The 14,146-nt window shown below is 52.4% G+C and overlaps 1 protein-coding gene across 2 annotated transcripts in view; it reads right to left on the bottom strand.

The window, feature by feature from the left end:
* BDKRB2 (bradykinin receptor B2) overlaps nucleotides 1-14,146 on the bottom strand; it is a 37,156-nt gene that overhangs the window by 17,175 nt on the left and 5,835 nt on the right. Inside the window, exon 2 of one of the 2 annotated variants that reach the window (XR_003795935.1) lies at nucleotides 5,405-5,979. The exons of the other annotated variant lie outside the window; for it this stretch is intronic. The gene's annotated coding sequence lies outside the window, so the exon portion shown is untranslated. Of the gene's footprint in view, nucleotides 1-5,404; nucleotides 5,980-14,146 lie in introns of those variants that run through there. 2 annotated transcript variants of the gene reach the window in all.

Raw genomic sequence — 14,146 nt, 5'->3', positions numbered from 1 at the left:
CCTTTATTCCATCTAAAAGAAATCAACAATAAATCCTTAGCAGCATCAACTATCCAGGCAACTATCCCAGTTTCCAGTTGTCTCACTCTGATTGCCAAGCAGTAGTCTAAGTGCCTCCCATGAATTAATTCAGGTGATCCACACCTATCTTAAATGGAGGTACTATCATTATCCCCATTTTATAGATGAGAAAACAGAGGCATAGACAGGTGAAGTGACTTGTCTAGAGTCACACAGCTAGTAACTGGTGGAGCTGGGATTTGACACTGGAACCTCACAACACTGTCTCTGTGGTGTGAGGACAGTGGTAAACGAGAGCTGGCACCTGCCCTCAGGTGTCTCCCAGGTGCCCAAGTGTGGGAGCACAGGAGGACTCCTGGGGAAGATTTGGACCCTGCCCAAGAGCACCGGGTGATCTCAACTGTGCAGCGCTCATGTACAGCCCTGTTTCCTAGGCTTCTCTGCTAGGACGCCTGACACAGCCAAAGCATGACGTTGTTGATGGGTGACTGGCACCATCGCTTTGGCTGTGATGAGGGGTCCGGCTAAATCTGGAGGCAGGGAGTCAGAGGCTGTGGCAGCCAGGTGGGAGAGGAGATGGTGCCTGAGATGGAGGGGGGATGGAGGGAGGGGGAGATGCAGGTAGGAGGAGATGGAGGGAGGGAGGATGGGGGGAGGGTGAGAGAGAGGGAGGGGGAGGTGTAGGAGGAGGAAATAGAAGGGGGATGGATTCCAGAGAAGGTGAAGCATCAGTAGCCTTGAAAAGGGTGGAGAGAGGGAGGGCAGAAGAGCGGAGGGAAGCCCTCTGGGTCTGGGGTTGGTACTTCCACCTACAGGGTCTCAGGTGATCCCCAACTCCTCAGAAGGCAAACAGAAAGACCTTAACGGTTTCTCTCATCCCCAACCCTCTGCTTCTCTTGAGAAGCAAAGGTCTGTCAGCTTCCTTTTTCCTTCATTTCTGCCTTTTGTAGTTGATGTACAGCATCCTGGGACTATCTGTCCTGACGTGGAAAGCTCGCCCCCGAGAGCCGCATTCATGCTTCCTTCACCACCGTTGAGCCCCTGGCACAGGTGGACTCCTGGTAAACGTTTTTTCCATAAACACCCTGGTGTTCCCTCGGACTAGCCCAGGACCAGTGCTCACAGGAAGGAGCTCCTGCTGCCCCGCGTGTGCCCTTGGGGACCTGTGGGCAAGGGTGGGCTTCTTCAGGCCGACCGAGTGGAGGAAGAGGCAGTGGTGTGCCGGCACGTGTTACCAACTGGACCTCGCTGGGGGGAAAAGCACTAACTGGTAGCATCTGCCAATTTCCGTGCTGTAAATATTCCCACCGTGGCTGATTTCAAGCCCAGCTGAGCTCATGAAATTCCTGACAATGTGACAGTTGATTCCCACCTTGCCCTGCCCAGAGCCCCAGCAACCATGTCTCAGGGCCTTGCCTCCCTGCCCACCCACCCCCGCTGCACAGGGCAGGAGCCCGTCCAACTCCTGGTCATCCTTCAGATCTAGCTTAACATCACCTCCTCCGGGAGGCCTTCCTGGACTCTGAGTGTCTCTGCACAGAGGCCCTTAGCTTCTGTGCTCTCATGGCCCTCAGTACATTTATGTAAATAGCTTGTTTAATTGGTTCTCTCCCCACCAGGCTGGGAGTGCTCTGACTGCAATAGATGTCTCAGTCTTCCCTCCACTGTATCTGCATCTCCTAGCGCTGGGCCTGGCCAAGGGCAGGTGCCTCAGGAAGTATCCTGGAAAGGATGAATAACGATGATGATGATGTTGACAGCAGCGCATATAGCATCTTCCACATGCCAGGTCTGTTCAGAGCACGTAGCAAACATCAGCTCACTCAATCCTTACAACAGCTCTAGACAGGCATTTCTAGCCCCATTTTACAGATGCGGAAACAGAAGCGCCTCCCTCAGTCCTGTAAGAAAGGCGGAGCTCGCAGCCTTGCCCTCATCTAAATAAACAACAAAACAGGCTCTGACTCCAGCAAGGGGCTTGTCCAAGTTTAGGGAAAGAGCCTTGGCCAAGGTCATTGGCTATTAAGTGGGTGGGAATGGGGTAGGATTCGAACTCAGGGGTTGCAGATACAAAAGTGCTTTGTAAACTGCCAAGTACCCCAGATGTGTTAGGGCCGTGGAATTTTTGAGCTGGAAGAATCTCGCCATTTAGAGATTTTTTTTTAGTCCAACCCTATATTAACCGTGAGGAAACTAAAGCTCTGAGAGGGAGGTGGCCTGTCCCTAGTCGTGCATGAGTGTCCCGACCCTACCCCTCTGCACACAACCCCACGATGCCGGTTACTCAGTGGCAGTGTGCACTGCACTTTACAGTTTATGACGGAGGTTTGCACCCCGATCAGCGGTTCTTTCCCTGATCCTCACATAATTGTCCTGCCAGGGGATGTGACGCCTATTTTATAGGCAAGGCAACAGAGGCTCAGCAAAGTGATGTATCCAAGGTCACAGACTCCTAAATGGGGACGCAGGTGACAACTCCCAGAGCCACCAGAGAGACGACAAGAACCAAAGAATAGCCAAGTTGATTGTGGTCGAGTGCATCAGGCAGACCGCGCTCATGAGCCCCTCCTGAGCCCCGTCCCCCAACTATGGGGCTGTCTCCTCAGGGCTCCCAAATGTCAGCCTGGGGCCAGGCAGTGGGAAGGCTGGGCAGTGACAGTTAGACCTGGCTTGACCCCCAGCTCCCCACTTCCCTCTGCACCTTGGTGTCCTCATCTGTAAGGCGGGGATAGTAGCAGCGTGTCCCCCTCTGTGCTGTCTGGGGCTGAGCCCCGGGGCTGGCACGGAGCTGGAGTCCCCCCACGGTAGCTGCCATCAGAGTTGCTTTTTCTATCGTTACTATTACTATTATTAGACCTACACTGGACCGCTGACTCAGCATGTGCCTTTGAGCAGGTGGCTTTCCCTCTCTGGGCCTCAGTTTCCTCATCTGTAGGGCAAGCAGGGGGGTGATTACACAGATTATTTTGTAAGGTCTTTCCCACTGTGACAGTCTGTGACTAGCAGCTTTCTAAATCTGTTCATTCTGCTGCTGGGGTGGGTCTCCCCACTGTAGCCTGGAAGATGACGTCCCCGGCCTACGGGGAGACTGTGTCAGACGGAGGCCACACCCAAGCAGCTCACCTTCCCACACACCCAGCTTGAAGCCTGCCCAGGGGACACAGGGGCAACAGTTCTGTGCCTCTGCTCACTGCCAAGTCCCTGAACCTCTCGGAGCCTCAGTTTCCTTATCGGTGGAATGGGACTGGTCACTCGTAGACACTCAGTGAGGCATCACTCTTAGTAGGAGTTTGCATCTGGTGAGATGCCAAGTCCACTGCGTCCGGCCCCTGGCTGCCTGGACCTGCTTCCTCAGGAACCCTCGGAGCCCAGACCACATTAAAACAATCTGGTTTGCAAATGTTTAATGGGCCAGTCACACACTGAGGGGCAAGGCAGGCAGACGACAGCCTCGATGTTCTTCTCCGAATAGGGTCAGGCACAGAGGGTTGACTGGCTCTCAAACCTGTCTCCAGAACATTCGATTTTGGAATAATTCAATGAAGCAAATCAAGAACCTAAAAAAATACCCTTTACTTTTTGCTTGGTATTTCTGAAAACAATCAAAAGGACAGGGAAAGCCTCCTGTCCTCCGATTAGGGAAATAAGAAACAACCAAAACTTTTCGGACCAGGGGACTGATTAAATATTATACGTGAAAAATGACGCTCCAAAGAGTTCACCAAAAGAGAGAGAACACTTCTGATATCAGGCCAAGTGGGAAAAAAAAGCTGGGCACTAAATCATATGTATAACACAGCAGGAAAAAATCTGGAAGGCAAAATACCAAATGATTACTAATGGTGGTTGCCTTTGACCAGTGGGATCCTGTGTTGCTTTTGTGTTTTCTTCATTCTTTGTAGTAGCCTTCACATTTTCTATGAAGAACCTTGATTGCTTTTGGAATGAAACTATTTAAATAAGCCAAGTGCTTTCTCCTATTTTTTTCAAAATAGAGAATGAATGATGGGTTAGCTTGTGCAAGAAAGACAATCAGCCAGCCCATGCTCAATGAAAAGGCCTTGCTTACTTAAAAACCGGTAAATTGATGCGTAATCATGTTTTCATATAAAATGAAATGTTGAGTGTATTTATGAGTTGTTTCTTCAGTGATTTCCTGTCTTACCCAACCACCAGTCCTGAGCATGAGACAGGCTGGGACTTGGGACCCTTTGCTGCAGTGCTGCAGTGCTTGCACCTGGACAAACGTCTCCTCCAGCTACAAATCACAAAGAAATTATAAGGGACTAAAAATAAAACTGTGTGCATGTGCCGCTGGGGCAAATTACAGACAAAAAGACCAAAAAAACCCCAACTGCCACTTCTGAAGAGCTGGGAGGAAAAACAGGGTGTCGAGAGCAAAAGCAGTGCACTACGCATGCCCCCCCCCCACCAGCACTCAGCACCACCAGAGGGGTGGGCAAAACACCTAAGCCACCCCTCTGGCTGGATCCCTGGACACACCCCTACCCTCACCCCATATAAGGAACAAGCTCGCCCCTCCTCGGGGCGGGGGAGGGGCAAGCAAGGGAAACTGTTACTTGTTTTCACCCACCCGCTCCCACCAGCTGCAGCAGGGGCCCCAATAAGTCTTGCCTGAATTTCTTGTCTGGCCTCTAGTCAATTTCTATTGCTTGGGGGAAGGCCAAGAACCCTGGTCAGTATCAAGCAGGTGGAGTCAGCGGGCTTCTAAGAACCCAGGAAAGAGCATCCAGGTGGGGAGCAGCTGAGGGAGACTCTGGGAAGGTGGGATTTCCTGCTGGACTCAAAAGCCACTTCTTGTCACAGGATTCAGCCTGATTTTTTACATTTGGGATCCCCATGAACCAAAAATCCTTCCCCAGCCTCTGTTCTCCATTTTGACTCATGTCTCTGTCACCCGGGTTTCGTCTTTGAGGGATTCTTTTCACACTGGTTGCAAGGATGCCATGCTCTCTGAGCCCTTTCACATTCAGCATGTTTCTGCCGCCTTCACCCTGCTTCTCTCCTGAGTCTGGAGACACTCCTCTGGTGGATTTGGTGTATTTGCTGCCGTGGGAAAGCCTGATTTTCCTTCCTTTGTGTGTTGCCCGCCACTTTCCCCCCGTTCCCCCGCCTCTGGGTTATATGGCTGCCCGCCCTCACCACCCTCTCAGGTCATCCTCAGTCAGGCCAGTGCTGGCCCTTGAGGCAAACCTGCAGCAAAAAGAAAAAGGCTGGGAGGTAGCATCGCTCTGCAGGCATCCAGATGCCAGCTCTGCCATTTACCAACAGTGTGACTGAGCCAGGGGTCACCTCTCTGGGCATGGGTCCCCTCACTTGCAGGACTAGAGACATTATCTCCTGCCTGCGGGTTGTGGTGAGGACCCAGCGGGATCAGCCCTGGCCATCAGGATCTCATTAGCCCTCGGCTCCCTTTTCTGCCTTGGAGTAACCGTCGCCTCCACGGCACCCCAGATCCAGGCATGTTCTGTGCGGTGACCGCCCCGGGGGGCCCACCTCCACCCCCTCAGCCACGGCCACCACGGTCCACACAAGCTCTTGGAAGAAATTCCCCAGGCCACTTGAAAGTCCCCGTGGCTGTGATTTATTTTTGCAGTAAACACACGTGTACATCGCTGGGGACATGCAAGGCGGCCCAGTCGGGGAAGTCAGCGCCCAGCTGGGGCTTCGGGATGTTGCCCCAGAGTGGGAAGGCCCGGGGTTCCCCCGGCATCTCCAGCCCTGGCCCCTCTTTCGCTTCCCCACCTGCTCTCTCCCCCGCAGTGGCAGGGCTGGTCTCCTCGCCGCTGCCGGCCTGAGCGCACCTCCTGATGCCCATCTTGACATCTTTTCCCATCCAGGGAGCCACGGCGTCCTCGTGGGGGAACGAGACCAGGTCCGGATCCTAGCGCCGCCTCTGACCAGCTCTGTCACCTCTAGAGAGCGTTGCGTCTGCGCCTGGGGGGAAGCATCCCCGCTCAGCAGCTTTGGCAGAGTTCTGAGGGCGGGGGTGCCCGGGGTAGGGCCGAGATATACACTCTTGGGGCCCTGGGTGGGCTCCCGCCTGGTCTGTCCCACCGCAGGTCCTCCCCCATTTACACCTGCCCTCCGCTTTAAAGGTCTAGGACCCTCCTGGGAGAGAACTTGAACCCTGCCCACAACGACAATTCAGAGAGCATAGATGTCACAAGATGGTTATGGGGACATGCAGGCAGCAGAGAGGTAGTGGTGTGTGTCTGTGTGTGTACATGTGTGTATGTGTGTGCGTGGTGTGGCGTATTTGTGTGCACGTGTGTGTACATGTGTGTATGTGTTGTCTGTGTTGTGTGTGTGTTTATATGTGTGTGTGTGAGTGTGTGTGAGCATGCGGTGTGTGTGTGTGTGTGATGTGTGAGTGTGTGTGTGTGACGTGTGAGTGTGTGTGGCAGGCTGGCACACCGAGGCCCAGGAAGGGGAAGGTGGAGATCCTGCCATCTGTCTCTGGATTCAGGAGGCTCAGGACAAGCAGAGGACGTGACTGTCCCGGGTCCTCTGGGCTGGCCCCTGGGGTCACAGGAGCAGGGTGCTGAGTCTGAGTCTCCCAGGCCCTCGCCTGTCTCTCCCACAGGCTCTGCACTCCTCGTGGGCAGAAGCCTCCGAGCTGGGAGCCCAGAGAGTCTCTCCCGAGTGGTTCGGAGAGGAGGGAATGAGCGGGCCCTGCGCGGTGTGGCCACTTTCACACACAGTCCTGCCGCGTCGGCTGCGCAAAGGCTGTGCACGGTGGTCTTGATTCCCTGATGCAGGTGGGAAGGGAGGGGCTCAGGCCTGTCGGCGACCTGCCCTGTGTTGCTCAGCAAGCCATTGGCCAAGCCTCGATCAGAATGCTGGGCTGGTGGACAACGAGGCCGGTGTCCTCCACCACGGCCTCTTCCCAGGGACTGGAACTGGCTGGAGGCCACCTTCGGAGAAGCTGGCACTCAGGGTCCAGAAGAAGGGACTTTGCAGAGTGGTGCAGGCCTACCAGTGGCTGCCATGGGACCCCCTGGGGTCGGAGCCCATTCCCTTGGGGAAGGCACCCGGGCTCAGAGCTGGTAGGCTCAGAAGCCTCACCTGTGCCCCAGAGCCTTTAGGACATGGGGGCATGGCAAGACCCACAGAAAGGAAGCCTGGAAACCTGCCACCCGACTGTTAGTCTGCAGTGACAAAGAGACCTCCTTGGAATACCTGCTGTCTCCAGGAGGCCAGAGGCCACACTCAGGGAATGCCATTGCTCACCGGCCCTGGCATCTGATGGCCAGATGCCCATCCTGTTGTCACTGCAGAGTCCGACCTCCCAGGAGGCCTGCTGAGCCTACCGGGTACAGGCCCTAACGGCCAGGAGGGCGCTGCAGGTCCCCTGCGGACCAGGCTGGGGACGGACAGAGGGGTAAGATGAGGCCCTGGCCTTTGAGGGGGCTCACAGGCTGCAGGAGAGGCAAACACACAGATGATGCCAACACAGCGTGGCTAGTGCTGTCACTGAGGGGCCAAAGGCGGTTGCGGGGCACCAAGGAGGGACCTAGCTTCTGGGAAGGGGTGTAGAAAACTTCCTGGATGGAGGGACCCCTTCATATCAAAGGCTGAGTAGGAGAAGAAGCTTGAGGAAGGTGTGGAAAAGCATCAGAGGCACGGGAACAGCATGAACGAAGGCTCAGAGGCATTGGAGAGCATCGTGTGCTTAGGATCCTGGGTAGTTCACATTTTCCTCAGTTTCACACCAGCTTTTTCCCCTCTCTGTTTGGAAGAGTCAAGCCCTCCAGTAAGGTCTCAACTCCACGGCTGGGTGTTCCTGCTTTAGGCCTGGGAAATGCTCCATGTCTAAGGCACTCTGCGGCACCATCGCAGGCCCATTTTAGAGCTCAGCCCCCAGAGGCTGGCGTGGGGAGGGGCTGTCTTTGCCCTCCCTTACGTGGGTCTGTTTGGGGGAGAGACTGCCCTTGTAAATCTGCTCGGAAAGTTCTTTCTCCCAGTCGTAGCCAGCTCAGCTCTGCCTCAGTGGCCTTCACCAGTCTGCACCTCTCAACGTGTCAAGCAGGGCCTCAAATTCAAATGCCCACAGGGGCCCATTAAAGTAGGGTGCTGGAGGTGAGAGCAGCTGCTGGCGCTGGGGGAAGGGTGGGCACTCGGACAGCCAAGGTCTGACCTAAAGAGCTGTGTGTGGCCAGGTGGGGCATTAATTTTCAGCCTTGCCAGAGCCGTCTGCATTCCTAGAGAAGCTGGGAAGCTGAATTTTTATGTGAAATGTCCCATTTTAAAACTATTGACTCTTGTAAGAAATGTTGGTGGCTAAATACTTAGCACACCTGTGAGCCTGTTGGTTCGTGGGCGCTGACTGAGACTTAGGTATAAAAGGTTGAAGCAGAGATGGTGGGATCCCAGGCCCAGCGGGGGGCAGGGCTTTGAGCTCTGCTCTCCTACCTTCAGGGACATGGGACCCTCCCAGGGAACAGGAGGCCAGTATGGAAAGAAGGCCTTCATGGGGCCAACAGAAACCCCCAACCAGGCAGATCGTCCTTCCCACAGCCTGGAAAGGCTGGGATGCTGGGCCCCAACTGTGCTGCAGGCCACTCTTGACCACAAAGAGGCTGCTCTTCACCTCCTGTCTCAGCCACTTATCCTAATTCTCCACATGGCACAGATCACTTCCTAATATTTCCTCCCCCTTCCCTATTTTCAAAGAGCCAGCTTTTGGTTTTTCCTTAGATGGAATACTGATATTAACGTTTGTTTCCTTTCTAATTAATCATTTTGTTTTGTCATCATTATTCTTTCTTCTACTTTTCTTTCTTTCTTTTGTTCTTTCTTCTACTTTTTTTGTCCATCCAGCTTCTTGAACTGAACATTTTATTCATTTACTTGCAATCTCTATAAACAATAATACAATAATCGTCATCATAATTATTATTATTAACATGAGTTCAACTATGAGTATGGCTTTGTCTGTATCCCAAAAATTTGATTAACAGTGTTCTTGTAACTGATCTTGTCTCAGATATCTGTAATTTCAGTTTTGATGATCTCTGATGGGAGAGTTCTGAGGAAGAGCATTTCCTAAAATTTACAAGTGATTTGTGATGTTTAGTTTCTATATTTCGTATTAATTCCTACAGTATGGTCAAGTAATGCAGCCAGTAAGAGTTTTATATCTGGGACTATATTAAGGTTTTCTTTAAGGCCTAGAACATAATCCATTTCTATAAATATTCCTTAGAATGTATTTCCTTTGTTGAATACAATGTAAGCTAATTTATCATAATTTATAATAATGTTACAAATATAACACACTATAATTATATATATATATATATATATATATATATATATATATATATACTCTCCAATTCTTCTAGTGGTTATCTTTAAAATTTTAACAAACATATTAAAACTTGTATCCATCTATTAGCATCAAGAGTAGAAAAATAACTGTTCTTCCAGCTAAGATAAAATCTTTAGTGTAAATCAACTATACTTCAATTTAAAAAAATCTTTAGCACACTTTTCCTCCTCCCTTCTTTTTCTCTTCTCACTTTTCAGATTTAGCTGAAATAATAAGAAATTTTTGTTCCAGATTATTTCCTAATTTTTATGTCTATTTTAAGTATCCTGCCTAAAGAGTTACAAAGCTTCACAATCACAATACAGCCAATTTGTTAGCCATAGTTTAGAATTGAACTGGTTTAACTGATCAGCTAATTTTCCCTATAACGTGTCTTTCCTTTTCTTGCATTATTTGATGGGATTACTTTCCCATTTGGCTGGAAGGTGCAATCTCAGAGGCTCTGGAAGGACCAGAGAGCCTCCCTACTGCCGTCGGGGTGTCACCCCTGCTGTATAGGTATTCACAGTAGGTGCCGTGCGCTGGGTTGGGTTCAGTCTTTTCCCTGGAGGGGCTTTCATTTGGGTGGGAGAGGCAGGACACAGCTTGATGCTTCCTGAGGCCCAAATCCACCTGCAGGGGAGCTAGGCTGGGAGCTGTCTGAGGCCCCGAGCTCTCAGGGAGAGTGTGTCTGTCGGTTCCCGAAATGACGTGGGAGGGGGCCGTGATACAGCCCTGGGTACCAGGGTTTGGGGGCCCTGAATTTCGGCCATGGAGATTAAGAGGGGGTATCTGGGGATGGTGGCTTTGGGGTCTAGGGCAGGGACAGGGCCTGAGTTCCTTTCAAATTTGCTCCCCCGAGAAAGCCATTTGCTAAGGTGGCGTGTGTCCATGGCTGGTCTTCCCGGTCAGGCCACACCCCCTTGGAATATGGCCACTTGGGGACGCAAAAGAAAGAAGAGGGAACACGATGTCACAGGTACACATCAGCACAGTAACAGCCACAGAAGCGCTGGGCTTGCCCAAGTGCCTGGCACTCTACAGTTTACGACACCCCACGAGGCGTCTGGCACAGGCACTGCTGATTACGTAGGCTCAGAGAAGCAAAGCGACCTCGCTGAGCTGGCTCAGCCAGCCAGCAGGTTTAGATCGGGGTCTGGAAGCCAGTTCTCTGCGCCCGCCTTCCCAGAGCTCCACTGGCCAGAGAAATCAGAGGGGCCTAGAGGCGCTGGGGAGTGTGGGCTGGAAACCTGAAGTGGGAAAAGTTACAGGGCTCCAGCTGTTGCCACCCATAGATGTACTGCCTAGGAATATGAGCGTGGGCATGCTGGGGCACCCTGTTCCCTGGGAACCCCCAAGCTGTAGTGACCCCACTGCAGGGCACACAACACCTCTGGTAGTCCCAGGTCCTTGCTGCCGTCCCCCTGCTAAGTGGGCACCTGCAGTAAGCCTGGCCCTGTTTGCACTGCCCTAGCACCATCTGAGATAAACCTCTCCATGCTCCTCAGAAACAGGAATGACTACCCCCATCGTACAGATGAGAAAACTGAGGCTCAGGAGCCTCTCCAGCAGTAGACAGTCAGAATTTGAACGCAGAGCCTTCAAATTGTTCCACCCTGCTTTGTGCTGCGATGATTTTTTTTGGAGGGGGTTCACATTTTTCTAACCTGTAGAACCCTGCAGGTTCCAGAGTCAAAGGAATACTTTACTTCTTGGGTTTGTTCTGGAAAGTATATTTTGATTGAAGAGCTGTGCAAGTTTTGCTCAGGCAGGACCCATAGGATGAGAATTATACAGTCCCACTCCAAGAGATAGAAAGTGGCCCAATGCTCAGTGGGAGAGGGATTTAGCTTCAGTCTAAGGAAGGACTTTTTTTTTTTTTTTTTTTTGCTGTACACGGGCCTCTCACTGCTGTGGCCTCTCCCGTTGCGGAGCACAGGCTCCGGACGCGCAGGCCCAGCGGCCATGGCTCACGGGCCCAGCCTCTCCGCGGCATGTGGGCTTTTCCCGGACCGGGGCACGAACCCGTGTCCCCTGCATCGGCAGGCGGACTCTCAACCACTGCGCCACCAGGGAAGCCCTAAGGAAGGACTTTTTAACAGCACAACCCTCTCGAGATGGAGCAGGCTGCCTTGTACAATAGTGACCTCCCCGTTCCTGGAAGCATGTGCACAAAGAAGTCAGGGGATTCCTGGGCCGGGTGGGTGTTGGAAGTGACGTACTCAGCCTTAGTATCAAGTCTTAGGAAGTTCAGGAAGTTCTGATCATCTGATTCTGGCTCTGGGATTCCCTAAGTGCCTCCTGAATCCTCAACACACAGCCCTGCACTGTGTGCTTTAAAAAGAAAATTAGACTTTATTTTTAAAGACGTTTCAGGTTCACAGAAAAATCGTGCAGAAAGTACAGAGAATTCCCATATACCTCCTACCCCACATGTGCACAATCTTCCCCACTTATCAACATCCTGCACCAGAGTGCCGTGTTCTTACAATCAACGAACCTACACCGACGTATCATATCGCCAAAGTCCATGGTTTACACTAGGGTTCACTCTTGATGCTGTACATTCTATGGGTTTGGACAAATGTATAATGACATGTATCCACCATTACAGCTTCATGCAGAGTAGTTTCGCTGCCCTGAAAATCTTCTGTGCTCTGTGGGTTCATTCCTCCCTCCCCCCAGCTTTGGCAACCACTGGTGTTTTTCACTGTCTCCATAGTTCTGCCTTTTCCAGAATGTCATATAATAGGAATCCACAGTATGTAGCCTTTTCAGATTGGCTTCTTTCACTTAGTAATATGTTCTGTGTGCTTTTAGTGCCTGCCAAGTGACCAGTATTCATTTATTCATCCATCCACCCATCCATCCACCCATCCACCCATCCATCCACCCACCCATCCATCCATCCATCCATCCAGCTATCCACCCATCCATCTACCCGTCCAGCCATCCACCCACCCATCTACCATTCAGTCATTCAGCAAATACTGACCTGTGCCCACTTTATGGTAGGCACGGTTCTCAGTGCAGGCGAGCCAGCTGCGAATGGACAGACATGATCCCTACTTTGATTTTGAAAACCAGAATCCCCTGGTGGGTCTGCAGGGCAATCTCCAGTGCCCTCTCTGACCCCAAGGCTGCACAGGTCAGAAAGGCAACCATTAATGTTACCCTCGGATCCCCTCTGAACTTTTTATCCAGGCACGGTCACTGTGTTAGCAGAGACCGCGTGGCACGGCTCTTTCCCCTGCTTGGTGCCGTTGGCCAGCATGTCTCCAGTTCGGTCTAATCCCATGTCCTTAGTCTCACCATTCGTCAATCATCGGAACCTTCCTATAAGTGACAGACCTGAGTCCCAAAGAGGTCAAGGCCTTTCCCGGACCCTGAGCAGAGGGCTTTGCTCAGTTACATCCTGGCTCGGAGACTCAGTTTCCTCATGTGCTCTGTGATGGCCTCGGAGCTCATGACTGCAGGGGTTCTGTGAGTTCCCGGCAGAGCTGGGATGAGACCCTGGGGCCCTGGCTACGGGGCCAGTGTGGGAGCCTGCATCTGCAGTGTTCTCCAAATCCCCTTCTCCTGGCTCGTCCCCACCCCCTGCTTGACTCCTGTCCCCAACGGGAGAAAAACAGTGAACTCTTCCTTCAAGTTTGTGGGGCTCCTATTGTGGAATGTCCCCTTCACCCTGACTGCTGCCAGGGCCCAGAAGTACACAGAACAGTTTTCCTCCAGATAAGGAGGGTGGACAGTGTCCTGTGGGGTCACTCACCCTGCCCCCAGCCACCCACTGAGAGAAGGATTAAGAGGCGGCTTGGCCCTGGGGCCCCCATGGCCCACTCCTGGGCCAGAGCTCCCACTTCCTGTGGACTGGTGGGAGCCCCAGGCAGCCTGACTCAAGGAGGCACATTCTCACCTGCCTGGGAGAGCAACTCCCGCCTCCCACCCCGGCGCAGCCTGGGGAAGCTACCTGCCCTCGGCAGCTCTGATAACCGCTACGATTTATTGAGCACCTACTGCACATGCGACACTTCACTTCATCAGCCCATTTCTGTCTTTGCCCCCCATCCTGCCAGGTCAGCTTTCTGGCTCAGGAAACTGGGGAAAAAAACGGACTCAAAAGCATTACCCAGGGGATGAGAGCAGAGCTTGGTGCCAACCCAGGGCTGGATGCAAAGCCCACACTCTGAACAAACAAACTGTTTTATCCCTCCGTCCTGGACAGCCAGGACCAGACAAGAGGGATGCGAAGCTTGTCTGAGTTATCACCACCACCGCCCCAACGCACATCAGCTATCGTTTACAAACCCCTTTCCGTCTGTGGTCTGATTAACTCCAGCCGCCCCGGGAAGCAGGCGAGCAGGGTACTTTGCAGACGAGAAACTGAGGCTCAGAGAGGTTAAGTAACTTGTCCAGGGTCACATAGGGCCAGTGAGCGATAGGGCTATGAGTGAAAAGCCAGATTCTTGAGTCTAAACCCCACACCTTCCCTGCTTTACCACCCTCTCTGCTTTAGTGCAGGAATCCACCCAAAAGTCAGGTCACTAAATGGCTCACATAAATACACACCTGCCTGTCTGTCTCCTCCATTCAGGGAGAAGACAAACCTAGAACAAACAAGAACATTTCTCTTGCTGGGAGTCCTTCTTGTTACCTGTAGGGAAGGAAGGGAACTTTCCCAAACTCCCTAGGACCTGAGGAAAACTTCTCACCCAGCCTGGGAATCAGCCCCCACGTCACCCATCTGCCCGCCCTCCCTCTGTGTTTGGTCTGCCTGTCCTTCCCCGAGAAGGT

Source organism: Monodon monoceros, unplaced genomic scaffold, assembly GCF_005190385.1.
Source record: "Monodon monoceros isolate NGI ecotype Baffin Bay Population unplaced genomic scaffold, NGI_Narwhal_1 Super_Scaffold_21, whole genome shotgun sequence".
Taxonomy (NCBI): Eukaryota; Metazoa; Chordata; class Mammalia; order Artiodactyla; family Monodontidae; genus Monodon; species Monodon monoceros.
Note: the sequence above shows the minus strand (reverse complement) of the source record. Positions and strands in the feature narration are given on the sequence as shown.